The sequence below is a fragment of the Gordionus sp. m RMFG-2023 genome, chromosome 1 (assembly GCF_954871325.1).
Source record: "Gordionus sp. m RMFG-2023 chromosome 1, tfGorSpeb1-WG-v2, whole genome shotgun sequence".
Lineage (NCBI taxonomy): Eukaryota > Metazoa > Nematomorpha > Gordioida > Chordodea > Parachordodidae > Gordionus > Gordionus sp. m RMFG-2023.
The window spans coordinates 92277931-92304895 of record NC_088775.1 but is presented as its reverse complement, the minus strand read 5'-3'; the positions used below and the strand labels follow the sequence as shown (position 1 = coordinate 92304895).

Sequence of the window (26965 nt, the reverse complement as noted above, 5' to 3'; positions counted from 1 at the left end):
CAAATAAAAAAGTTATTTTTTAGAACATGAATTCCAATTAACAACCTCATTTACACTGAATGCACCATTATTTTATATTGTTTGGCATGAATATGAGAGTTTTCTGAAGAATGTCTAACCCTTTTATTACATTTAAGAGTATAGCAGAAAGTTACAACTAAAATAACAAATATATGGATTTGGTCTATGTTTATCAACATCATTGTATTTATATTATAATAGGACTATAATAAAAGATGTTAATCTTTTCAGAAATATTTGCACTATTTCATCTAAAAATTAAAAATATACCGTATCCAATAAATTTATCATACTTCTAGTCTACCCTTCTTAAAAGCTTACCTCCAAACCCCATCAAGGAAGGAAACTATTCCTAGCCCCCCCCCGCTTATTTAAATGCTGGCCGGGCATAATCATGAAACTAATAATATCAAATTTAAGAATCTCTTCGCCTTTTTACTTTTGCTAACACTCATTTGTGACGCAACAATATAGAAATGTGAGACACGAATAAAAATGCACTCATTATATAGCATAGTAAACATATGCCATCTGATACCTTCAGCAGTAATATCTGTCATTAATACTTTACCACCAAAATGTTATTCCGTTGGCTCTGAATAATCAATACTATCTCTATCTTGGCTCTGAATATTTAAGACTATCTCTATCTTGGCTCTGAATATTTAAGACTATCTCTATCTTGGCTCTGAATATTTAAGACTATCTCTATCTTGGCTCTGAATATTTAAGACTATCTCTATCTTGGCTCTGAATATTTAAGACTATCTCTATCTTGGCTCACCAATTAAAATTAATTTGAACTACTCTGTTATCATTAATATTACCAAATTCCTCAGTATATTTCATATACTTAAGAGTGAATTTGTAAATACATGTTTACTAAGGTCCAACATTCTTATTGAGTTAATATTATATAATTCCTAAATGGATAAAAAAACATGATTTAGTCTTCCTTCTTGTTCCTAATAACCTTTCCAGTTAGATTTTGTTGTTCAAGGCAGTTTAATAGAGGTAAGTATGATAAAACTTATATTAATATATATATATATGAAGCTCACAAACCGATAAACTTTGTATTATTCAAAATTTTTAATGGTTTGAAAATCGACAAATTTTTACGATACACATAATTTATTATCTTTTCATTATTACTTTTATGAATGCAGATATTACCGAAATAGCGAATTTAAGTCTAAACACAACCTACTTGTACTTTAGACTTGAAAAAGAATATAATGAAGGGTCCACAGAACCCAGATCTATTATTGGTAATAATTTTTTAGCATTTTTTTTCTCTCATTTTAATTTTTTTGATTCACAAGATCCATATATTGTTATTTTTTTGTGTGATGTATATCTGACATTGTCATAAGGATAGTGTTATTAAACCGCTCGTTTTCATGCGATTTTTAAAAACGGCTTATTCGATATTTTAGCCAGGCCTAAGCCTCAAGATTTCAATAATATATGTCTAAGACACCTTCCTTCTATTAGCAAAATCTTCAGTCTTGGGCAATATTTTTCTGAATAAAGTAATGAGTTAGACGTTTTTAACGGCTCAAAACGAAGCCTTTAAACATTACTACATAAGAATGTGTTTTTTATAATTAAAATACATTTTTATTTTAATAAGATCTTATTTTATAAATTAAAATCGTTTATTAATAAAATAAAAATATGTATACATGTAAATATATATCCAAATGATATACGTTGTTATATATATTATTTAATAATCTATATAAGTGGACTTCTTCTAAGTCGATTGATTTTGTGGTAATGCATTTAGATTAAATCAAAAATGCAGATCATATAATCTGATCTACAATATATTCGAGTCATCTACTGTAGAATGCATTTATAGAAATTATTAGTCCGTTAAACTAGTGTATTAATGGAACTTATTAGTAATGTTAAAAGAATATATTTGAGTCGAGAATATTTTAAAACCTCTAACTCAATATTTTATTTCTCTAATAAATAATTCAAGCCTTTGTACCATTTATGAGTCATCATCTTAAGGCTTGAGTCATGAACTGACTATATATTTCTGTTTTTATGTATCTTATTAGTATATGAGAATTGTTTTTTTAAAATTATATTATTGGGTCTGTGTTTTTTTTCAATAATTATATTTACGAATTCCTTAGCTTTAATACGGAATGGAACGACTTACAGTGGAACTCAGATAAATGAGCTTACCGATTTAACCTACGATGTAACTAGGCAAAGAGAAATAGTGCGTTCGACAGCATTGATAGCTCCTCTCATAATAAAAGTCAATCATATTTTTTTTATCAAATACATTATAAATATGTTATGTATCTAAAAAAAAATTTATTTGGTTGATAATTCCCTTCTTCCTTACTTCTTTCCTTCCTTCCCTTCCCTTCCCTTCATTTCTTTCTTCCTTCCTTCCTTCCTTCCTTCCTTCCTTCCTTCCTTCCTTCCTTCCTTCCTTCCTTCCTTCCTACCTTCCTTCCTTCCTTCCTTCCTTCCTTCCTTCCTTCCTTCCTTCCTTCCTTCCTTCCTTCCTTCCTTCCTTCCTTCCTTCCTTCCTTCCTTCCTTCCTTCCTTCCTTCCTTCCTTCCTTCCTTCCTTCCTTCCTTCCTTCCTTCCTTCCTTCCTTCCTTCCTTCCTTCCTTCCTTCCTTCCTTCCTTCCTTCCTTCCTTCCTTCCTTCCTTCCTTCCTTCCTTCCTTCCTTCCTTCCTTCCTTCCTTCCTTCCTTCCTTCCTTCCTTCCTTCCTTCCTTCCTTCCTTTCTTCCTTCCTTCCCTCCCTCCCTCCCTTTCCTACCCTTCATTTCCTTTCTTCCTTTCACTTTCAAATAAAAAAATAAAATGTTTACATATTGGAAAATTCTATTCGGGCCCTTTATTCAAACGTATTTTTCTTTGAATTATTTACTTGATTTGTATACATCTTCTTTGATTGCATATAGATAATTTATATAATTTATATGTTAAATGGAACAAAAAATTTGCCTTCTCACCTCAACTCAATGTATGATTTTATATTTTCTGCGGAATTTTCACTATTTTAAACATAAATAAATATCGTATCAAATATATATCTAAACTAATCAATGCTTTAAATTTTTTTTATACTCATAATATAACAGATTAAAAAGAGCATAGATACTGAAGAAAACTTTACGGCAACATACAAATTGAGATATGCTACTCCTATATAAAATCTAATTAAATACTTATTATACTAACCATATTTTATTCTTTGTCTAAATTACAAATTTAGTTTATTTATTATACATTGGTTACATTACATATACGAATATTATAGGGCTAAATTCATTATGATTTTTTAAATTATACATAGGAAGATATCTTTCATGGCTTTAAATTCATCTTTATACTTTTTTAAATTAAAAATTAATAGGTGTGCAGGGATTCTAAATATATTTTTTATTAAAATCAAAATAAAATTTATGCATTCTTCTATATCTGAAACTGAAGTCAAAATGAATATATGATAATAAAAATATTGTGATATTCAAATGAATAATATAATAAAATAAATGTATTAAGATAGACTATGTAATGCCATTAACAATTTTATTATAAAATAAGGTAAACCAAAATTAGAATTATTAAGGGGAAGTAATGCCGATGTCTGTAATCACCCAGGCCCCTGGTTGAACTCCTAAACTTAGTAATTGCTTAAAAGAAGGTGAGAAGTGATAGTGGGTGGAGAGAAACTCAACCAATTTTTAATTAATAAATTAGGGGTCTCCGGAATTTTTCTTAGTTCTCCAGACTCCCGTACTTGGCCAGCTTTTATCAGACCTTCAGCCGGGTTTCCTTAGCCTATATATAGCTAGAAAATATTTTTATAGGATATAAGTTTTATTTTAATGAAAAAAAAAACAATTTGTTGTTATTCAGTAATAAGTAATTAATAGTAATTAAAGATTTATATAACTTGCCTTGGGCTTATATTGCATTTTCCCATTTCTTAAATAATATTTTTGTTACATCACTTTTTCCAAAAATTATTTTAGTCATCAGTTTTAGTTTAAAAAATTATTAACTTTTCGTATTCTTTCTTTCAAATTATTGTTTAAGGAATGTGAATACATTTTTGGGGAGACATGGAGTATGTGAGAAGGGCTAAATGGTATATTTTTTATAAGCTTAAATGATATTCACAAAAATGTGACATATTTCTGAAGGGAGATGGACATTTCCCCTTGGCCTCTCCTCCCTGGCTACGCCTATAGATATATATAAAATGTATACTTTTTTAACTGTACTGGTTATGTACAACCCTTATTAAAAAAAAATTTAATGAATGGCATAACTTAAATCTAAATAGCTTGTTAATTTTTTAGGGTGGGGAAGCTTTTATAGACGGCCAAACATCCCTGATGTTTTAGTGATAAGACAAACTAGATATTCATGGAATGGTTATATAAATAATATATATTATCTGTATGTTGGAATAAAGAGCTCTGTTTAAGGTTCACATGGACAGGCGAGTTTCGTCTTCATGGGCATCGTCACTATTCGAAACTAGGATTTTCATGTTATCGATCGCTTTCACCCAGCTTGTCATCACATGTCTCGCAATTGTAAGTGGACCAAACTCCCCCATCTTTTCGTCATCGACGATGGAATGGATCTGAGCTCATCCATGTGTACTGTACCTTAAGCCATAATTTGTTGTATTATTCATAGAGGGTAATGGGCAAATTTTTACTATAAGGATGCCTTTCAAACTCTCATTGACTTTTACAACCTGCAGATGTATTCGATGATCCTGAATCCTATTACAGAGAACATTTTTAACCCTCCCTCAGCTATATAGATAAAATCAAATACCCAGAAGGCGAAATATAGATCAAATAATTGAATATGTTCTTAATATTGCAATTGATTTTATCGTAGACGGAGGTGAACCAAACCATTATTATCGAATGAGTAGATTAATAAAATTACCAGAAAAAAAATGTAATTTGCTGATAAACTTTGGTCTTTTAAATGTTCCAAAAAACGTAAAAATAGATTTAAGAATAAATTTTGAAATACCTTACACAACCCTTTATTTTATATTAAATTGTATTATAAATGTTTCGCGAAAATAATTGCATCTTATATATCTAGATACAATTTTCAAAAATATGTCAAAATTATCGGAATTTTCATATATCTATTTAGGACTTGTATCGATATCAATATCTAGATAAATTTAGAAGCATATTTTTACAATGGCTTAATAAATACCTACTATATTCACCATCCTCCAACTCTTTACTTTCTCTATATTTGTTAATTGATTCTTTCCTATATATGCCATTTTAAAAAAAAAATGAACGCGAATGTATCCATAGGCAATACACGCCTGTAAGTAGTGATGATCTACGACAGACCTATAAAGCCGACTTCGATAAGGACTACGCCTAATACCTGGCGTTGTATAAGCGGCTCAAGCACGCGTTCAGCAAGTTCGAAGCCATGCACAAAAAGCTCCGCACCTACGATAGCGATAGCAAAGATTACAAGGTATTTTTTACAAAATATTGCTGGCCCGGCCCTGAATCCGGCCCGCGTACACAAGCCGGGCCGGATTTAAATTTTTTAAATATACCCGAACCGGGCGGATATTTTTACACCAACTATTAGAGATCGCCAAATATTTAGCTATTAAAAATCAAAAATAAAAATACTATATTTTTAAAAAAAAACCGGGCTCCATGCTGGGTCTTGCAAATGTTGCATTCACTTATGGAAAAGTTTCTCCATTTTCCTAATCAGCTTAAATAAATATTGATTCCGCCAATATTTTGCTACATATGTTATTTTATCATTACCCACATTCATTTTATAAACTCTCATTTACTTTATTTAATTTTTTTGACTCCCCCCCCCCACCCATACAGTTATTAATTATGACGAAGGCCCCACCCCAACCACTTATCCGAGGATCGAATCGAGGAAAAATTAGGCGCCAGTCCACGTTCTAATTTATTTTTTTCGGTCTTTCGTCGTTTTGTAACATAGTTTAATCTATTTGTAATAGCGAATAATGATATTTATTTTCTAGACCTTTCAATTTAAAATTAAGCGGCATCCAAACCCAATAATCTCGAGGGGGGGGGGGTATAAAAAGCTTTTATCAATCTCTTTACCCCCCCCCCCCTCGCTATACCCCACCCTACCTTACACCACTATCTATCCACTATAATACGTTCAATCGAAGTTTTTGTTCCCTTCCAAACTTTTATTAAAAATGTTTTAAATTACAAAAAAAAACACAAATGTCTTTTTTAATTTTATTTTTTTTTCCCCATATAACCTCTACCTTCACCTCTATATGTGTGGATTATATTACTTGTAAATTGAGTTTTTCTAAAATAAAATACCATAACACATCATTGTTTATTAACGCTTGTGTAAAAAATGGAAAGGAAGACACAAAGAGAGCTAAGTTTTGGCGGGGAAATGCTGGCCCTCATTTTAAAACTTGTTTGTCCCTTCACTCGAATAATTTATTTTTTATATATTTTTGTGCTCTGATATTGTAAAAATAACAGAAAGAAAATATAAAATACTGAGACAAAAGGGTTTTAAAAAAAATATTGATAACTTTTTATTTTTGTAGTAACCATTTAAAAATCTTTAGAGTGTTACTCCCATGCCACCCATGTACCACTCATGGGTGAATACTTGAATTCTTCTCTTCCTTCCTAATCTTGTATGTAGAAAATAATTTAATCTTTTTTATCGTTACTCGTAATTCTTTTCATAATTTCTCTTTAAGAATAATATCAAAGAATTTTATTGTTTTAGCAAAAAAAAAAATTAAATGGAGGTTTAATTATTAGTTTTTATATTAAACTTTGCCCTTTCCTTCTCCATTCAATTTTTTATTTTAAAAGGTAACAATTTTTTATTATGCTATATATATTTTTACAATAAGGACTTAAATCGTTTTCGTCTCTCTGCCAATAATATCCCACCTATCATATGAGCTCAAAATGAATTGATTTTATATTCTCACCATCAATACGAATATAATTTTTTTTTTCCTCGAAAAATGTAGGAATACGAGAAAAAATTTCTAACGGAATATCATCAACTCGTCAATGACCCCGAGAGCAGAGAGGGGTACATCGCGAAGCGAGCTCGATTCGATTATTTGCACAGCAAGTTGGCCCACATTAAAGGGCTCGTTACGCGGTTCGACGTCCAAAGCTCTAAAAATCCGAAGAGATACAACGGTGGAAATGGCGAAAACGCCAACAAAATTAGCTAGATAATAAAAATCGCCAATTTTTGACGTCGCTCTTGGAGACATTGAGCGGAAAAATGGCCAGCAAAACGCCCGGCAGTAATAAAGGGAACACGCTTGTAGAGGCCTCTTGATACATTCGATTATAATAATCGCTACGCTTATTCAAAGTTATCCAATTGCGTTATTAAAAAAGGGGGAATCTATCCAGATGGAGGAGGGATTAACTTGGGCATATATATTATAAAGATACCTTTACCAATATATATATATATATATGCTGATTCACTTAGAATTTGATGATTGTTAATTAATGGTGTTTGATAATTATACATTTTTTTTATTCGTTAAAAAAATAATATCGAAATAATTGCTCACCCCTTCATAAAAACGAGTATTTATATATATATATATATATATATATATATATAAGTAATTATAATAGTAAATTTATATACCCTAATTTTCTATATTATTCCTATCCCAATTAATTGCTATCCTTACCTAATTGATATAACTTTTTACCTAATTCCCCGGGAAATAAAGTTTTTAAAAAAATCTACGCTTTTTTTCGAGATTTCTTGCTGAAAATTTAGGTAATTTTTTATGAAAAATCCTACATATTTTTTGCAAATTATTATTCCACTCACACATTCAAAAAAAATATTTATTGACTTCACCTCCCCCCCCCTCACGCCATACCAAGATAAAAAATGTTCATAAAATTTTATCCCAAATATTTTCAATTTTAAAAATTATTTTTACAATTTTTTTGTTATAGCACAAATCGTATAACTATGACTAGAGCATTATATCAAAATAGCTTTTTTTAAAAATCTAATATATTATTCTTATAACATCCATATCCTACCTCTAAAATAATAATGATTAAATAATAGATTTTTATAAAGGTTTTAAATTTTAAAAAAAAATGCAATTAAAAATATTAAGGTTTTTATATTCATTATTGACTTCACCTATACCCATCTCCCCTCAAAAAAAACAACTAATTTATTTAAAATATTACTATATAAATTGTAATATACTTTTTATATATATATAATTTCTTATCTTTATTATTTTGCTCGTTATAAAACGATTTTATTTATATTTTCGGATTTAAAATATTTAAATATATATACTAACACGAAATATATGACACTTATTATGAGATTGATTTCCTAGGATAATTATGTCACGCTTTGCAAAATCGGGATTATTATACTCGAGGCTCAGTTCTATGACAGTTGTCGATAGATTTCGACCTAAAAACCTGGCCGCACCCAATTGAAACGATATTTAACACAAATCATATGGCCGGTTTGAGTGAGGTAAAAAGGTATATGGTGTTGTTAATGTAACGAGTTACATCTTTAAAAGTTTTGAGCTTATTACAGTTTAGTCGAATTAAATATCTAGAGATTACCTAGTAATTTATTACTTTGTTTCTCAATAATTTAATTTTTTTTTGTAACTGTAAGTAACTTTCTAAAAATACTTAAAGTGATATCGTTCTTTTTAGAATTTATAGTAAATATCCTATCTACTCTTATATTACTAAGAGTCTTAGAGATATGAACGATATCGACTAAAGCTCAGAAAATTATTGGATCGATTTCCTTTGAAACGAGTTTTATTTGAAACCAAGCTTCTTTAACGTATGATTAAAGGATCGCCGGATATGGGTCCGAACTTAGAATTGGTTTAGAAAATTTCTAGGAATATATTTTATACTCTCCTGTCATATACTCTTCATTGAAGTCCGCACGTCAGGTACTCAGGTTTTAAGAATGTATTAATTATAGTGATATCTAAGTCTAGTCGATAATATATTGCCTAATTAGTATTAATTATATATAAATTCATCAATAGATTTTACGTAACTGAACGAGAACCGAGTTATAAGCTGAATAAAAAAACTATAATCTTCAGCCGCAATAAAAACACTTTGGTGGAGATAAAAATTATCAATATCAATTTACTTGCCTTCTAGTGGGAATCAAATTAGGAGGATATTAGAAATTAAAATTGTAGTCGATTTTTATCGACGGCTAACTCAATATTTTATTAGGAAAATTATTATTTGCAAGTCTTAAGATTTTACTTATAGGTGGATTACGGACATAAATTTGTATTTTAAGACTGATGGCTATGGGAGAAAAATGTAAGCTTTTTTTAAATCTCCCCACAGTTTAATTTAAAATATGCCAATATTTTAGAATTTTATCTTTTTAAATTATAAATTTTTAATTAAATCTTAACGTGTTTATATTAAGAATGGATCGAAGAATATTTTTAAGAATAATTGTATGATAATAATGATTAACTTTGAATACTATTTTGACCTTACTTTGCAGACCATATGCCCAAAAAAAAAATCTTACACCAATATAATTGAATTTAAAAATTATTACAAACTCACGTTAATAAAATTTTATAAAATTCGGAAAATAAAATTTTTTAAAATTTAAAAATTTTTTACCATTTATATTGGCTCTCGTTTTAACTTTTGAGTTTATAAAAATAAATTATTAGCTTCATATTTATGTAAAAAATTATGTTTTATTTTACTTATCGATTAAGCTTGTATCAAGTAAAATAAGTTTTGCTATGGTTCCTAATGTATAATTAACGAAATAGACCTGTTTAATAAGAAACGTATAAATTTGTATAATTATTGATAGTGTTGTTAAATTATACTTTGACCATCTCTATCTTAATCTTTAAACTGATAAATAGGATTAAGTCTCAAAGTTGAGACTCAACTTGAAGATAGATTCGAATATTTTTGAATATCACGGCTAAGCTCTTTTATAGTTGATTAAAGTTAGGTAGTTAAACAACACTAATAATTGAGTTCTGTATATATATATAATAATGATGTGAACTTAAGAGGCAAGTAATTTCCAAGAAAGATGATGGGAAATATGGTTGCAAAGTGGCGCCACTTTTAAAAAAATTCTTGGAGCACTCGAAATATTCTCAAATTACTTTTTGAAATATGTGAAGGCAGACCAAATGCAGCGTTATCGCAAGAATACATTTAAGATAGTTTGGGGTCTGAATCAGGAATTATATTAAATATTGATTCTCAAAATTGAAGAAAGAAAGAAGGAAGAAAGAAAGAAATAAAGAAAGAAAGAAAGAAAGAAAGAAAGAAAGAAAGAAAGAAAGAAAGAAAGAAAGAAAGAAAGAAAGAAAGAAAGAAAGAAAGAAAGAAAGAAAGAAAGAAAGAAAGAAAGAAAGAAAGAAAGAAAGAAAGAAAGAAAGAAAGAAAGAAATATGATTTATATAGAAGAATATAGCGAACTCATTTTGAGAGCCGTTTTTCCACCAAAAAGGTAATCCATCTATAAAATTTTAAATATTTTAAAGCCTAAAAAAATGCTTGGTACTTCTCGTTAAGTTATCTAGAGTATGGAAAAAACTTTAATATGCATAATATATAAAACTATTTACTTTTGAGCCACGGTTTGCAATTAGCTAGTTGTCTTTTGATAGCCTTATTTTAAACGTGGTTGTTAGAACATTAGTTTCCGAATAATATTGAGCCATTAAAAAATGGTTTAAAGGTTTTAAACAATGATGGTTGATTCTCTTAGCTGAAAAATATTATTAGTCTCAAATATCAAGGGAATGAAACACGATTCTCAACCCTACCTCCCCCCCCCTCTTCAATTTTTAAAAAATTTTTTTATGTTGGTTAAAGTGTTACAATTTTTTTGGAATACCTAACCTAAAAATTTTAAAACGACGATGTCCAAAAACCATTCAATTAAATATAATTTATATAAGTTTTTCCAATAGATAATTTTTTATTATTAAAATTATAAATGACAAGGGTTAACGGTGAAATTATCCAACGATTCATATGATATGTATTCTAAACGTGCTAAAGACACATTTCCGGTAATATCAGATTTTAAATTTAAAATTAAAAAAAAACGCGATCAAAAAAAATTATTTTAAAGTTTAGAAAATAACGCGATGCCATAAAATAACACATTGCCTCTCACATATATCTAAAAAAAATGAAACATTAATATAAGTAGGAAAGGAAAGATCCTAACACTAACCTTAGCCCTAACCCTACCTTAACCCTAACACTAACCTTAGCCCTAACCCTACCTTAACCCTAACACTAACCCCAACTCTACCCAAACTCTATCTCTAACCCTATCCCTAAAAAAATATTTTTTTTTTTTTAAATTTTTTTGGCTCCTTGAGAAGGAGGTCCTTCAATGAAGCTGCTATAGTTAGACTTGTGTACGGCATTTAAGAGTCTTTGTCTGAGATAAGAAGTCATTGGGGAGGGGCCATCTGTCATCTTTATTAAAACAGATGTAATGCATACTTTAATGAAAGCATGGGCTACTGAATATTGCTAAATGTATAGGTGATTATAGGTATTGTGTAATTCATCATAGATATTCTTTAGAGGGAGATTAAAAAAACTTCATCAGTGTCTAAGTGACAGAAAATTTGTTAGAAGGCAATCATCGCTCCCCTAAAATATCTTCGAATGACTCTTACAATCTTTCATCCATTATGTTATAGCAACCCTATGTTAATGCTATGAGCCATTATTTATAGCATCTTCCAGCAATAATCCTAGCAAAATTCTTTTTAAGTATCATAATGTAGACTAGTATTAAACAAATTAACATCAGTTGGGGATAAATTAACTAGAGTTGTTGTTAAGGGAATCCTGAAAATTTCCCAAGAGTGTTTATATATTCATACTGCATTAAAATAATGTTTTATTATACGAATAATTAACAATTGAGATCTAAACATAAAATTCACATTAATAAATTAACTTGTATTGATTTTCATCTTTTAATTTATATAAAATAGTCTTCATTCTTTTAACCCTACCTTCTAGTCTAATCCCTTTAGATACCTGCATCCTACCACCCACCCCTTTTAAAAATGTAAGGCAAATGGCTCCTATACCCCCCTTCTCCCATGTAAACGCTTATCTCTGACTTAAAATACTAAAATTATATTTAAAAAATAATTTTTTTAAAATAGAAATAAAATAATATCATTTTCCCTAACAAGAATCATTTTCATAATGTTAAGATCCTTTTATTCTAGATAAGCAAAAATATAAGCCACATATTTTGGATATATTTTATATATGATAGTTACAAAATTTAACCTGCATTTTAAAACGTATTTTTTATTTAAAAATTATTTTGCCATGGATTTAGAAATATATAGTTTGAATTTTTATAAAATTAATCTATATATCAATGGTCATTTTTTTGGTTTCACTATATTTTCATATTAAATATTGTATTTTTGCATTATTATAAAATCTAAAATTTAGAAATTATGATATATAAGATAAATATTACATTCTCTCTTGAATAATTTTATTATTTTAAAATGATTTTATATATTAAAATATTATTATTTTTTTTTAATCATAATATTCATATATTTTAAATTTTTATAAGTTATTTTTTATTAATTTTTCCTTTTTTTAAGGTAACTCTAACGATCTAAAAATTTCAACGTAAAATTGCGATCGGTTCTATTTACCCAACCCAAAACACGGGTGGTTTTTTTAACCCCTCCACCCGAAGAATCGAAATATATAAACCACTTTGTCGAAAACTCAAAATTTTGACATAGAACCAAATCATATATATGTCGTATGGGGATTCGGAATCTCTTGATTTTTAAACCTTTACCGCGGGCGATTTTAAAAAATTCTAAAATCCTTTTTAACCGGAAATGGATTCTGGCATGTGCAGAGTATTTTACCCTAGAACATTTTAGCCAATTTCGGCCATAGACGTTTTAATTATTTTTTTTTTAAAATTTATATGAAAAAATCCATAATATAAAATTTAATATAAATTTGAGGTAGTTCTAAAATTTCGTGGAAAAATTGGCTGAAATTTCTAGGGTAAATACTCTACACATGCCAGAATCCATTTCCGGTTTTATCGGATTTTAAAATTTTTTAGCCCTCGGTAAAGGATCTAAAATCAAGAGATTCCGAATCTCCATACGACATATATATGATTTTTTTATATGAATATATCCCAAAATAAAAATATAGGATTTTATAAGGTTTTAAATATATAAAAATTAATAATTTTATAATAAAATTTAAAAAAAAATATATATATATATTTGTAATATAATATAAATGTGCAGATGGTTCAACATGCCCCAATTAGTAGAAGGAACCTTTAATTCTTTTAATAATATAAAATTATATTAAAAGAAATTATTGGTTATTTTATTTAATTTGATTTGATTTGATTTTATTTTATTTTTAATAAAATATAATAATCATTGGCCGTTATGAGTCAAGGTCACGGCGGGCCTTTGTTCCGGATCAGAATACGGTCTCAGAAAAGGACCGGTCTAGACCGTTGTTTTCTAAATAAAGAGGTTAGGGTTCAGAAGCTGTTTATTTTAAAATATAACTGATTTCTCGTAAAAAAAAACAATATCGGAACCAAATATAATGAATAAATAAAAATAAATAAATACAAATATATTTAAATTTAAATTAAAATTTAAATGCCAAGTCTTACGTTTGCAGAACTGCATCGGAAGATAATAGTGATTAGGATCTTAACACATTTTTATTTGATTTTGGTTCATTCGGTTTCATTATGCTCTTTTAATTTTTTTGATATTTTATCGAAATTGGTATTGAACAAAGTGTTATAATATAGGCTAATGTGTTTTAACATTTTTGAGGTTTAGGGTGAAAAGATTGTGGTTCTCGTTTTTTTTTTTGGTTCTAAGCAAAATTAGCCGTCCTGGAACGATGAAAAAAATTATTAATACTATGGTAGCGAACTTATTATATATCGATTAATAAAAAATAATAGAAATCATATATCCTCATTCATTCCACTGCTTTTAATGTAGCGTTGTTAAACAGCCATTTTTGAGCCCCTTTTTATAAATGGGTTAACTCACAATTTCATCCAGAAAAATGCTAAGCAAGCCCGAAGATTTTTTATCATAGAAGGAACCAAGGTTTTATATTAGCGAAATCTCTAGATAAAATATTGAATTAGCCGTTTAACAACACTACCCTTTATTTAAAGAATCCGATCAATAGTAAACATGACATGGATTTGGTTAAGGTTCAATTTCGGGTAAAAAAAAATAAATATTCATTGGTTTCTGGCACCTGTCAAAATAGCAATATTAAATAAATAAAAAATTATCCAGGGATAATTAGCTAAACCGATGTTTATCGATCAAAATTGACGTGTAACAGATGTTAGCGTTGAAAGTTTTTTTCTGGGTGGGGGGGGGGGATGTGTTTTTTAACGAACCTTTTAAAATCATTTTTCGAAGCGCGTTTTTTTTTATTTAAAATTTTATAAATTTTTAAAAATCCAATTTTTACCGGAAATAGATTCTACCATGTTTGGAATACATATCCAAAAGGTTCTTTTTGAGCCGATTTTTAAAAAGGTCTAACTCAATATTTCATCCGGAAATACAATTACTCATGCCTCAAGTAGAACGGAACTAAGGTTTAGGCAATCTATTTGAGCGAAATCGCGAGGCTTAGGCATTATTTTTTCTGGCTAAAATATTAAGTTCAGGAAATAACTTATTAAAATTTAGAAATTCTCTAGCAAAAATTCTCATAATCAATTCGAAATCTTGCTAATTGCACATATCCCTCCATTTTTAATTTTTAAAATATTGGTATCTCATAATTACTCATTTTATTCTAGTGTTAATAGTTTTATTATTAATATTATTATTATTATTATTTTATTAAATTGATTTTAAACAATGATTCATTATTTTAAAAATATTTGAACAAATGTTACCCCTACCTTTTGGTTCTTTAGAAGAAAATTTGCTTTCACTTTACAATATTGAACTATTTATAATATATATAGAGTATTAAAAAAAAATATTATTGGGTTGGGTAAAATAGCCTACAGGTTGTTAAGAGAGTTATTGAGCATTTTAATTATTATAAATTAAAGATTGAGTTTGTTAGTTATTAAAAAATTACTTTTTCATTCATTTTAATTTAAAAGTATTATAGATATCGTCGGTCTATTGGAGTGTTCCACTCAACATTTTCAAAATTCCTGAGTTAGAAGTGGATAATATCTTATTTATTTCCCAATATACATATATAAAATAAAAACTAGATTTTAAAAAAAATATTAAATTTTTGTACAAAGTTATTGTTCAAAATTAAACAATAACTTTTTCCTATTATTTTATTATAAAACTTTAAATGTTGATTTTCTCATTTTGAACATGCAAGTTGAGCACTTCAATTGTAGACCGACGATATAATGAGGGTAAAGGACATAAAATTCGTTTTTGAAAGAAAGAAAGAAAGAAAGAAAGAAAAAAAGAAATTAGTTTTGCATAAGTCAAAGTGACATTTCTCAACGTTGGAATACTGAGAATGACATTTTTTTTAAAAAAATGATCGTTTTAATTTAAATAGAAAAACGAAAATCTTTGTGTGGCTAAAAAAAAAAAACTAAGGTTCTGGAGACGGGTTCGTGATTCATAAGTTAGAAATTGTTTTGTAGCGGGAGTTTGTCGAAAATTTTGCAAACCCCAAAAACATGCCAGTCTATGATAATATAAAGCAGAGACCTGCAGGCCCGGCCAGACTCGGGTTCACGTGCGGGCCTTATTTTAATTTTTCTAAATATACCTGGGCCGGGCCTTAGATTATTTTATAAAAAAATATCCGGGCCGGGCCGTATATTTTTAAATCATTAGCTATAAAAAAAAGAAAATATATTTTAAAAAAACCCGGTCCTGGCCGAAAAAACCGGTCCGGGTCGAAAAATCCGGGACGTGCCGTGCCGTTACCTTTGCAGGTGTTTCTGGTAAAAAGTATGCTTTTTAATAAATATGATAGATAAAATAGTGAATTCTTATATAAAAACATAAATATTTTCTTAGGGTCTTTGGAGGTCATCGAAGCATGCAGGAGATTAGATCCATACATATAGCTACAGATATTTTTTTTTGATATATTGGGATCTCCAGTTATTGGTGATTTTGTTAATACAATTTTTTTTTAAAAAGATTTTATAGCTTTCAAGGCCAAAATTTCATAGAATGATCGTAAAGAAAGAAATATATATTTGTAATTGCTCATGAAAGATTGGGCATTAAATTTTGGCAGTTCCGCTTGGAAAGGGAGTCAGGAAGTTGACACTAATCGCATTAATATATGTGAATTCTCTGTCTTCTTAGAATGGAAAAAGTGTTACGCCATCTGGGTTTATTTTCCTGTTAACATAGTTGAAGCCTAAAAGGTTCTAAGGTAAATAAAGATTCTTTAAGTATTGACTTTTAAATACTCCTTATCTTGTATAAATTTGTAGTGGAGAAGATAGGAGTCATTCGACTTGACTGCTCTCTTTATAAAAATTGCAAGTAGAAGTAAAACATTTAAGAATTTTTAAAGAAAAAAATCATGATCTAGCCTAAGTTTTCATTCACTTAAGTGAAATTCAAAATTTGTACTAAGGATTTCTTCAAAGTATTCATAGCCATTATCCAAGCTGTCACAATCTTAAATAAAGCATCTTTTCTTCCGATTGCGAGTTCGAATTAACCAAATCTATAGAATGAAGAGTGATTAAAAATGATTCCATTCTTCTTGAGTTGAACAACAAATGTTCTAAAACTTGTCATAATCCCGGTCTTTCTTCAGCCCTTTAAAATATGTCCGAATCCATTTCCGGGTTCTGAAATAAAAATTACTAAAAGAGTTTGGCTTCAAGGTTCAGGTTAAGAGTTCCAAGAAAACAAACTCAAAATAAATACATTTTTTTCTTTCCATTCATAAATTTTTTTTATATTCCCATAGGGTTCAGGCTTGGGTTCAGCTAAAATAGGACGGTTTTAACTGTCTGGGTTTAAATCGCTGAATTTAATTAGCTTGAATTTGCTAAAGCTCTTCAATAAGTTAAAATATGCCAAACATTGACATAAAAGACTGACTCTTTGACTTTCAGTAATTACAACTTCACATTTAACAGAGACCCCACAGAAGTTTAACCATTTGCACGGCACGTCTTGGCCCGGCTTTAAAAAAAAAGATTTTTATCGGCCAGGTCCGGGTTTTATATTTTAAGGTCCGGCCTGGCACGTTTTTTTTATATATTTACAGCTAATACTGGCTATTTCAAATATTTGGTTTTAAAATATACGGCCCGGCCCGGATATTTGTCTTAGAAAAAAACTAAAATACCGCCCGACCCGCGTATCCAAGTCGGGTTTAGGGTGTCGGGCCAGCTGGTCTCGGATATTTAACCAAAGTTAAGAGATCATAGAAAACCTAAATCGATTATTAGTTAACAGTATACAGGAAAAATTATATATTAAATTTATATAAGTGTGTTACACTAAAAATATCATTCAGGTGTTCGAAATTGGGGTAGGGGAAGGTGAAGTTATGTTTAACACATGTGTTATTTGATTGAAAATATTTTATTTATTTTAAAAATTGAAGCTATTTTTATAAAGTCGGAAAATATTAACTAAAACATCTTTAATATTTTAACAAGTGGCGTTATAAAAAAAAAAGAGAAAATATATTTATAGATTAATTATACATAAACTGATTTGCAAAATTACATTATTTTTAAAAAAAAATTCTGATAGCTTAATAAATTTAAAAAAAAAATATATATATTATTATAATAATAAATATCATAATTCTAAAGATTAATTTTTCAATCTAATGTTGAAATCGAATCAAATGGATATCTTTCAAATTATATTATCTCTGTTTGTAACCACCATACGAATAGGTAAATTTTAATTTTATAGATTAGTGTTGTGAAACTACTTAAAACTTTGGTCAACTATTAAAAAGGGTAAGCCAGGTTTTTATTCAAGAATATTTTCTTTTCGATTTTTCTTAAATTTTTATTCAATTTCCTTCTTATTTTATTTCCAACTTTTTACCATTTTTTTTTTACTTTATTTTTTCTTACTATATCTTTTCTCAATCAATTTTTCTTCTCATTTTTGATAATTCTTTTGTCTTTTTAAAAATAATTAAATAAATTTTTAAATCTTATTTTTATTCACTTTCTCTACTAGAGATCTACAAAAACCCTGCCCGGAAAGGCTTCGGGCCGGACCTAATATTTTTAAAGAAAATTGGGGCCGGGTTGGGTCGGGACCTAGAAATTTTTGTTAAATATATCTAAATTTATCAATTTTACGCTGAATATTTTATGTAAAATAAAAAATATTTGATTTTATTTATAGAAAATAGACGCCATATAACATGTATGGTTTATTTTGAGTAATTACAAAAATTAATTTCTATATTTAAATAAATTCTGGCCGGGCCGGTATATTTTTTTCAAAAAAAATTTCGGGTTCCTGGCCGGGCAAAACTTTTTAATTGAAAAATTAGGCCCGATTTACCACTATTCTCTACAAAAAATTTTTTTTTTACAATTCTTTCCTTTTTTTTTCATCATGCATATCAATATTCTGACTTTTCATCATTTTTACTCCTTATATTCTTATCTTTATACATACATTACAAACTTTTTCATGCTCTATAAATCATTTTTTTAATCTTTAATTTTATATACATTTCTAATTTTTTTCATTTCTCTTTAAATCATTTTTTTAATCTTTATTTTTATATACATTTCTAACTTTTTCATTCTCTTTAAATCATTTTTTATTCTTTATTTTTATATACATTTCTAACTTTTTCATTCTCTTTAAATTTTTATTCTTTATTTTTATATACATTTCTAACTTTTTCATGCTCTATAAATCATTTTTTTAATCTTTAATTTTATATACATTTCTAATTTTTTTCATTTCTCTTTAAATCATTTTTTTAATCTTTATTTTTATATACATTTCTAACTTTTTCATTCTCTTTAAATCATTTTTATTCTTTATTTTTATATACATTTCTAACTTTTTCATTCTCTTTAAATCATTTTTATTCTTTATTTTTATATACATTTCTAACTTTTTCATTCTCTTTAAATCATTTTTTTAATTTTTATTTTTCTGATCTTATCACAATTTTTAAAAAAATAATGATTTTTATGAATGGGAATTTTCTTTTTTTTTGATTGACACTTTTCCTTTCCTTATAGGATTTTTCCGTTTTTGATAGACACTTAGCCTTTTTTGATTAAACCTTTTCCTTTTATGTTTGACACTTTTCCTTTTTTGTTCATCAGACTTTTTCCTAATGGGAACTTTTCCTGGATTTACATTTTTTGAACCTATTTTTGATTGAACCCTTTCCTTTTATGTTTGACACTTTTTCTTTTTGATTGACACTTAGCCTTTTTTGATTAAACCTTTTCCTTTTATGTTTGACACTTTTCCTTTTTTTGCTCAGCCTTTTTCCTTATATTAGAGGTTAATTAGTTTAAATTATAAGTCTAATTATTATATTTACATGAGTATTTTATTCTCCTAATTTTAGGGATGTGTCGTAAACAATGGTCCATGGCATATTTGAATGTTCGAATAGCAGGACATTTACCTTTGGGTGATATAAAACTAAGTGAACTGAACCTTGACTTAGCCAATCAAAATAAAGAAAAATATTTACACTTAGAATTGTACCCCATACCAAACAATGTGCTGAGTTATAACTTTACCATCGAAGAGAGTGTTGGGAACCCAATAATCTATCCAGATCCAAGCCAGAAATTTAAATTCTACAGAGTTTTTTACAAGTATGAACCAAGGGGCATCATTATCCAGGACAAAAAAGATAACACCATGGTTTTAACCAAAATTCTTATTTATTTATTTTTTGCAAACTAATATGTGTTTTTTTGTAAATGTCATTGTTTTTAACATTTACAGTATAATTCATATAAAGTTGCATTTTAATTAATTTGCAATATTATCAATTTTATTCAGTTTAAATATAAAAAGTAAAGTTAAAATACAATCTAAAAAATGATTGTGATTCAGTGGCGTAGCTGCGGGGGTGGTTTTCGGGTATGGACCCCTCTTAGAGAAAATTTTGTTTTAGATTATACTTTCAAAAGACTCAAAAGTGACTTTATATCAAATTAATACATGAATATTTATATTTTTCTGGTTTTGATGTTTGTGTAAGGATATTATATTACTATTGAAATTATTCTGGATAGCATATAGTCATTGAGAATAATCGAATAAAATATAATAACATATTATTGTTGCATTTAAAAAAATATATTTATTAAATATGATTTTTAAGATAAACCCAGCCGAAGGCTGGGCATAAATGCCGAAGGTCGTTAAAGGAGGGTCTGAGGAGCGAAGTCTCCTAGGCTTTTATATGTATGGACCCCCTCTAAGAATAATTCCTAATTGTAGGGAAAGATATAAGATAATTGTTTACATAGTGAATAAATTTTCTAAAAAAATATAATAATGAACTTAAGACACCAATATCAGTTATACTGATTGAATTTTTTTGTGAAATACATGATATTTGTATTATTAATGATTTTTTTTTCTTTTAAATCGGGTCGAGTCAGTTTTCGGGTTGGACACATATTACTGACGGAGCTAGCTGCAGTCCTAGGTAATTTATTTAAATGTGTGTACCTGACAAGAACCCGGCTAGGATCAGACGTCTGTGAACTATGATAATTACAAAAAATGATTGTGTGAATTAAAAAATATGATATGATAATAAATAAATATAATAAATTTGATAATTGTGATGGTATATTATTTGTATATAAATTGTTTAAAACTTCCAAAAAATCTTTTCCAAAAAAAAATGTTTTAATTCAGAAAACTTTATTCAAATTTTCAACATAGACTTAAATTAATTAAGAATTTCAAAGTTGTATATTTAAACCAGTTTATCTATTCAAATCTGTAATCATTTTTTAATTTTTTAGCATGGAATTCTGAGCGTAGACGATGAAGAATATTTGATTAAAAAGAGATCCATGTTAAAAGGGCAAAAAAATTTGTTTCACTTAAAAAGACGAGTCAACCTGAAAAATGGATTAAAAAGAGATCTTAGAGATTACATTGATTACAAGGTGGCAGGTTTTATAAAAAAATATGATTAATTATAAAATAAATCTATCTATCTATCTATCTATCTATCTATCTATCTATCTATCTATCTATCTATCTATCTATCTATCTATCTATCTATCTATCTATCTATCTATCTATCTATCTATCTATCTATCTATCTATCTATCTATCTATCTATCTATCTATCTATCTATCTATCTATCTATCTATATCTATCTATCTATCTATCTATCTATCTATCTATCTATCTATCTATCTATCTATCTATCTATCTATCTATCTATCTATCTATCTATCTATCTATCTATCTATCTATCTATCTATCTATCTATCTATCTATGTTTTCTTCTTATTTAAACATAATTACATTTAATAGATAGCAGTTCATCATCCAAGGTAGCCAGAACCTCTATTCCATCCCTTTAGTGGTCCATATTATATAGAAGCCAGGTTCTATGTAAATGCCCAAAATAGGGAACTCACAAACAATGAATTAATTTCAATTGCTTTTCAAGTAGATATTTCGATATTACAAATTATTTTTGATATTCTCTTAATTCATGAGTAAGATGACGGGAGAGGATATCAATCTCAATTTTAGTATTTCATATATATTTTTAAAATGAAATTTTGAGCTTTTAAATCATTTTATAAAAAAATGAAGTTTCAATGAATTCATTTTTTAAATTATTTTATTTTTTAAGATAGCAAAAATATTTTATTTTAATGATTAATTAGTATCAATAGCCCAAGTAAAATATAAAATAAGGAAGGGAAATTACTAGAAATACGGGAAATAAGATCGCTTTTAATACATGGGAAACCGGGGTACAGTAATTAACGGGACAATATTGTTAATGCGAATAAATTTTTAACCCTCAAGCATAAAGACCTTTAAATTGTTTGTGAAAGTGTATTTGAATGCCTATTTCTTATGTTTGTTATTCTTTCGCAAATCATCCTGGTTTTAAATATTTTCCCGCCAAAAAAAATTGTTTTTGTTTTAACCAAAAATTATAAAAAATTAGCATTTAGTTTATTTTTAATTTTATAGCAAAATATATTAAACATGTTACAAAGTCATAACTAAAGTTTATCCTAAATTTTTAACTAAAAGTCATGACAGTAACTATTTGTACAATATATTAACCATCGGGTAAAGCTGTTATGGGTAAAACGGTTAAAATGTTCAATCCTGTAAAACTTTAATTTTATAAATATTAGAATGATATTTTCCAGCAAAAATGAATAATTAATTACATATTTGTTATAATTATTTTTTAAATGTGATTAATTTGGTTTACAACTGTGTTTTTAGATTTGTTTGGTTATGAGTTATAAAAATTTTTATAGTAAAAATGTAAATACAAATCGTTTTTTGGAGAGAGAAAGACAAACTAGATACAATGCGACTAAACAAAACATCTTGATATAAGTATAAGAACTGTATATTTTATAAAAATAGAAAATTATCACAGTAAAAAAAATATTTAAAGTTTCATCTTTAAGGTTTATTATAGAGATGAATAAATGAAAAATATTTTATTTCATTTTTAGGTGAATTACATTTTTAGGGACAACACCTTTCAAATGGAAGCCTATTTTATTCTTAAAGGAATCAAAGATTATGTAAATTTAATATTTCTTATTTAATAAAATTTCTATAGAAGTTTTCATTTATAAATGTTATATATATTTTTTTAGACGGGTCCCACCATTGATACCACAGATAAAATTGATGTATTTTGCTTAGCTACTGCCAACGCTCGTGATACAAATGAAGAAGACATTTCTTACTATATTACGTCGTAATTAACGAAATTTTTTAATTTTTTTTTAATAGAATCATATAAACCATTTTACTGTTTTTCCAAGATCATTACACACTTAGTACCCTCCAAGTTCTAGTACCCAGGTTCTTAGTAATATAGGATCTTATTTAGCAATATAAATTAAACTTTTTATGTTACGAATAATGATAATAGACTTTCTATTTACGAATAATTCACACAAAATCTTAAAACGAAAAAAATATAAAAGAAATGTTTATTTGGAATAAATTACACAAAAATAATAAATAAAATAAATAGGTTAAAGATAAATTTTACCTTTTATTATTAAATAGGCTTTTTATATTTTTTTATATTTTGAGAAATAAATATAAATTTATTAATAATTCAAATAAAAATATATTTTTACGATAATAACACTCATTAACCATATAAACTATTTGTAAAATAAAATTATATATAAAAACTATATTAAATAAAATAATAATTGAACATTTGATTAGGTATGATCTAACGGGGTTTATAATGACCCATGTATGGATATACAATTAGAACGAGACAGATTTTAGTTGATATTCTCTCTGTTGAAGGTTAGAAGCCGTTCTTTGGGATCATTTAAACGTAACCTTTACCCTATTGTTTTGAATAATTTTAGGGCTTGGGGTCCAAATGATTCACAGGTATCTGAGACTACCGGAACAAACAAAACATTATTAAGGTTGCTATATTTGTTTGTAATGATGACCCGATAAAATAATTTTAATAATTTTGATGACTTGACACAATAACCAAAAAAAATACATATATAATATACCTTCTTTTCCTAAAATTATACAAAACAAATTTATTTCTCCACAATAATAAATGCATAAATTATGCAAGTAAAATGATAAACGAATAAACGTATTTTGATTCCAAATATAACTTGAACCAGCTAGAAAAAGAATTTGCTCTAAAATATGTGAATTTTTAAGCATTGAGAATTCTTGACTTCGAAAAATAAATTCTCATTATTTAAATATATAAATTAGATTTAAACAAATAATATTCTTAAGATATATTGCAATTAGTAGTAAACTGTTAAATATCTCAATCTTTTAAAACTCCATCAGGGGCGTCGCTAGCCTTTATAATCTCAGGAGGGCTCAACTAAAAAAAAATTTATGGAGGGCTTCGCCACCATACCCTTCTATTTGCTGGCCTTCAGACAGCTTTTGCCCGGACTTTGGCCGGGTTTTATATTAATATATTATACTTTTTAAAATTTGTTAACTCGGAACAATTATTCTGAATTTCATATTTTGTCATTTATTATATCATACATACAAAAACTAGCATATAGATAATTAAAGCGATATAATACATTTCTAAAAATAATATTTTTTTTAATACATCTATTTATTATAGTATAAAATATTTTTGATTGCTGATATAAAAAATTTTGTGTCTAGAGAATTACAAGTGATAAAAAATAATAATTAATTCATAAATATGTTTCAATTGATAATGGTTTTTACCACATAAGGCAAGTTAATTCTTAGCAACTTTCATTGAAAAAAGGTCATGAAACTAATATAACTCTCTGTTACTATCAATGTTTTATATAGAATGGACTAATATGGAAAAATTAATAGTTCTAACCAAATTAACAATTCCTGAAGAAGAGAATATAAACGACCAAATCATAAAACTATATGATGGTTAGAGCATCCTCATAGATGACATGATGGAAGCTAGATAAGTGATCGTAAAAATTATTGTGAAATATTAATTTTTTAAAAGATAATCCTCATACCACTACACAGTTGACCATTAATGTATATTTAAAATATGCAATCATATGTTCTCAGCAGCCATAGTAACTTAAATTACATAGCCACCCAAATAACAGATGATGGTTAATTTGCAGTCATAGAGCCATGAAAGTCACGTAATTAACTCACATCAGTATTTATTACGTTAGATGAATTGATAAAACAAAACAAAAAATCTTTAGAAGAAATTATGCAAATTTATTGAAGTCTTGAGTTATTTACACGGCATGTATGCCATAGAAATAAAACATTTTGAAACTATAAAATAAGAACCTTAAAATTTTATATAATATTGTCTTACCATCTTTAGTTAATATATTATATCTTAAAATGATAATAGTTTGTAATAATATGAAAAATATACTCGTATTAAAAATTTAACTCCATCAAAGAAGAAAAAAATAGCTTTCCTAAAAACAGTAAAAACTAGAAGAAAAGGTATCTAATTTACTATATCCATTATGGGATGAATAATAAGATGTTTAATATTTAATAATATTTATAAATAAATATATAGCGTTAAAGAATTGAATGTAAATTGTTACTTATATTTATTATCAAATGCATCTTTTAAAATTATTTATATTATTTTACAACCCTAATTAAATAAATATACAATTAGCCGAGTTTAAACTCACCAATCAACTATATGATTCATTTTTAATTTTAACTACATTGCCTATTCCTAAAAATATTCTAGGTTCAAAAAAGTTTAAGAAATTCTTTATAAATGTAAGTAGACACATAGTCGATTATCTTATATTATTTAAAATTGTTTCATAATATTAGGTAAAATGCCACTTTTACAGACATTTATAATGGAAAATATTGCAGTTAACATTTTAATAAATTTTACTAATAAGTGCTTTTGATAATAAATATAAGTAACAATTTGCATTCAATTCTTTAACGTCATCTATTTAATTTTAATAAAAAATATCATTAAAAATTTAACATCTTATAATTCATCTTAAATACCTATTTTCCTTCTCTATTTTTACATGTTTTTAGGTCAGCTACTTTTTTTTCCGAAATTTGATATTTTATTTTTCATCATAAATTTATATAAAACTATATCACAATTTTAAAATAATACATTGAACGTTAAAAGTAAAACATATATATGTAATTTAAAAATATATATACAGACTAATATTATTTTAAGACATAGTATACCAACTAGAATTAGTGCAACAATAATATATATCTTAATTGCTTTCATCATATTAAGCTAGTCCTTATTTCATAAAAACTAAATGATTCATTATTAATATTACATCCTTACCCTGTTAATAACTCAAGGCTTCAATATTTGCATGATTATTTCTTCTAAAGATGCTTTATCAATTTATCTAACATATTAAATTATATACATCGTGGGCTACTGTAAATTAACAAGCATCTATTATTTGTGTGGCTATGTAATTTAAGATTATTACTCCTGCTGCTGAAATTTGAATTGCATAATTTAGATAAGCAATAATTGCCAACTGTCTAGTCGTTTATATATCATTAAAAATAGAAGAAAATCTTTTAGAAATTTAATATCTTACAATATTTTTCTCGATTACTTATCTTGCTTCCATAGCGTATGATTTGGAATAGTCATTATTTTCTCTTCTTAAAGAATTAATGAATTGGTTAGGTCTACAAACTTTTTCTTATAATTCCATTCTATAACACATTGTCTAAAATAGTAACACAACATTATATTAGTTTCATTTGCTAAAAAATTATATTGCCTTATATGGTTTTTAAATAATGATTATCAATCTAGGAATATATCAATAAATTAACGATTTATCACATGTAATTTCATCAGCGTAAATTATTTTAATATCCGCAATCGAAAATATTATTGTAATAAGTGGATAAATATTTTGTATTAAAAAATAAATATTATCTTTATAAATATCTTGTACTGTTTTTACTTTGATTATTTGTATGCATAATGTTATGGTGGAGTCTCATTCTTTTTATGTTAAATTGTGGATTCATCTTTTTCAGTAAAATTTAGACCGTTGCTTTCTCATTTTTTTAAAATTTTTT

The 26965-nt window shown here is 27.2% G+C and overlaps 1 long non-coding RNA gene across 1 annotated transcript; it reads left to right on the top strand.

The window, feature by feature from the left end:
• The first annotated feature begins 1231 nt into the window (after positions 1-1231).
• LOC135931208 (uncharacterized) lies at positions 1232-3268 on the top strand. The gene is made up of 3 exons (XR_010572969.1): positions 1232-1292; positions 2175-2302; positions 3146-3268. It is a non-coding gene; the product is annotated as an uncharacterized LOC135931208 (long non-coding RNA).
• Positions 3269-26965: the final 23697 nt, after the last annotated feature.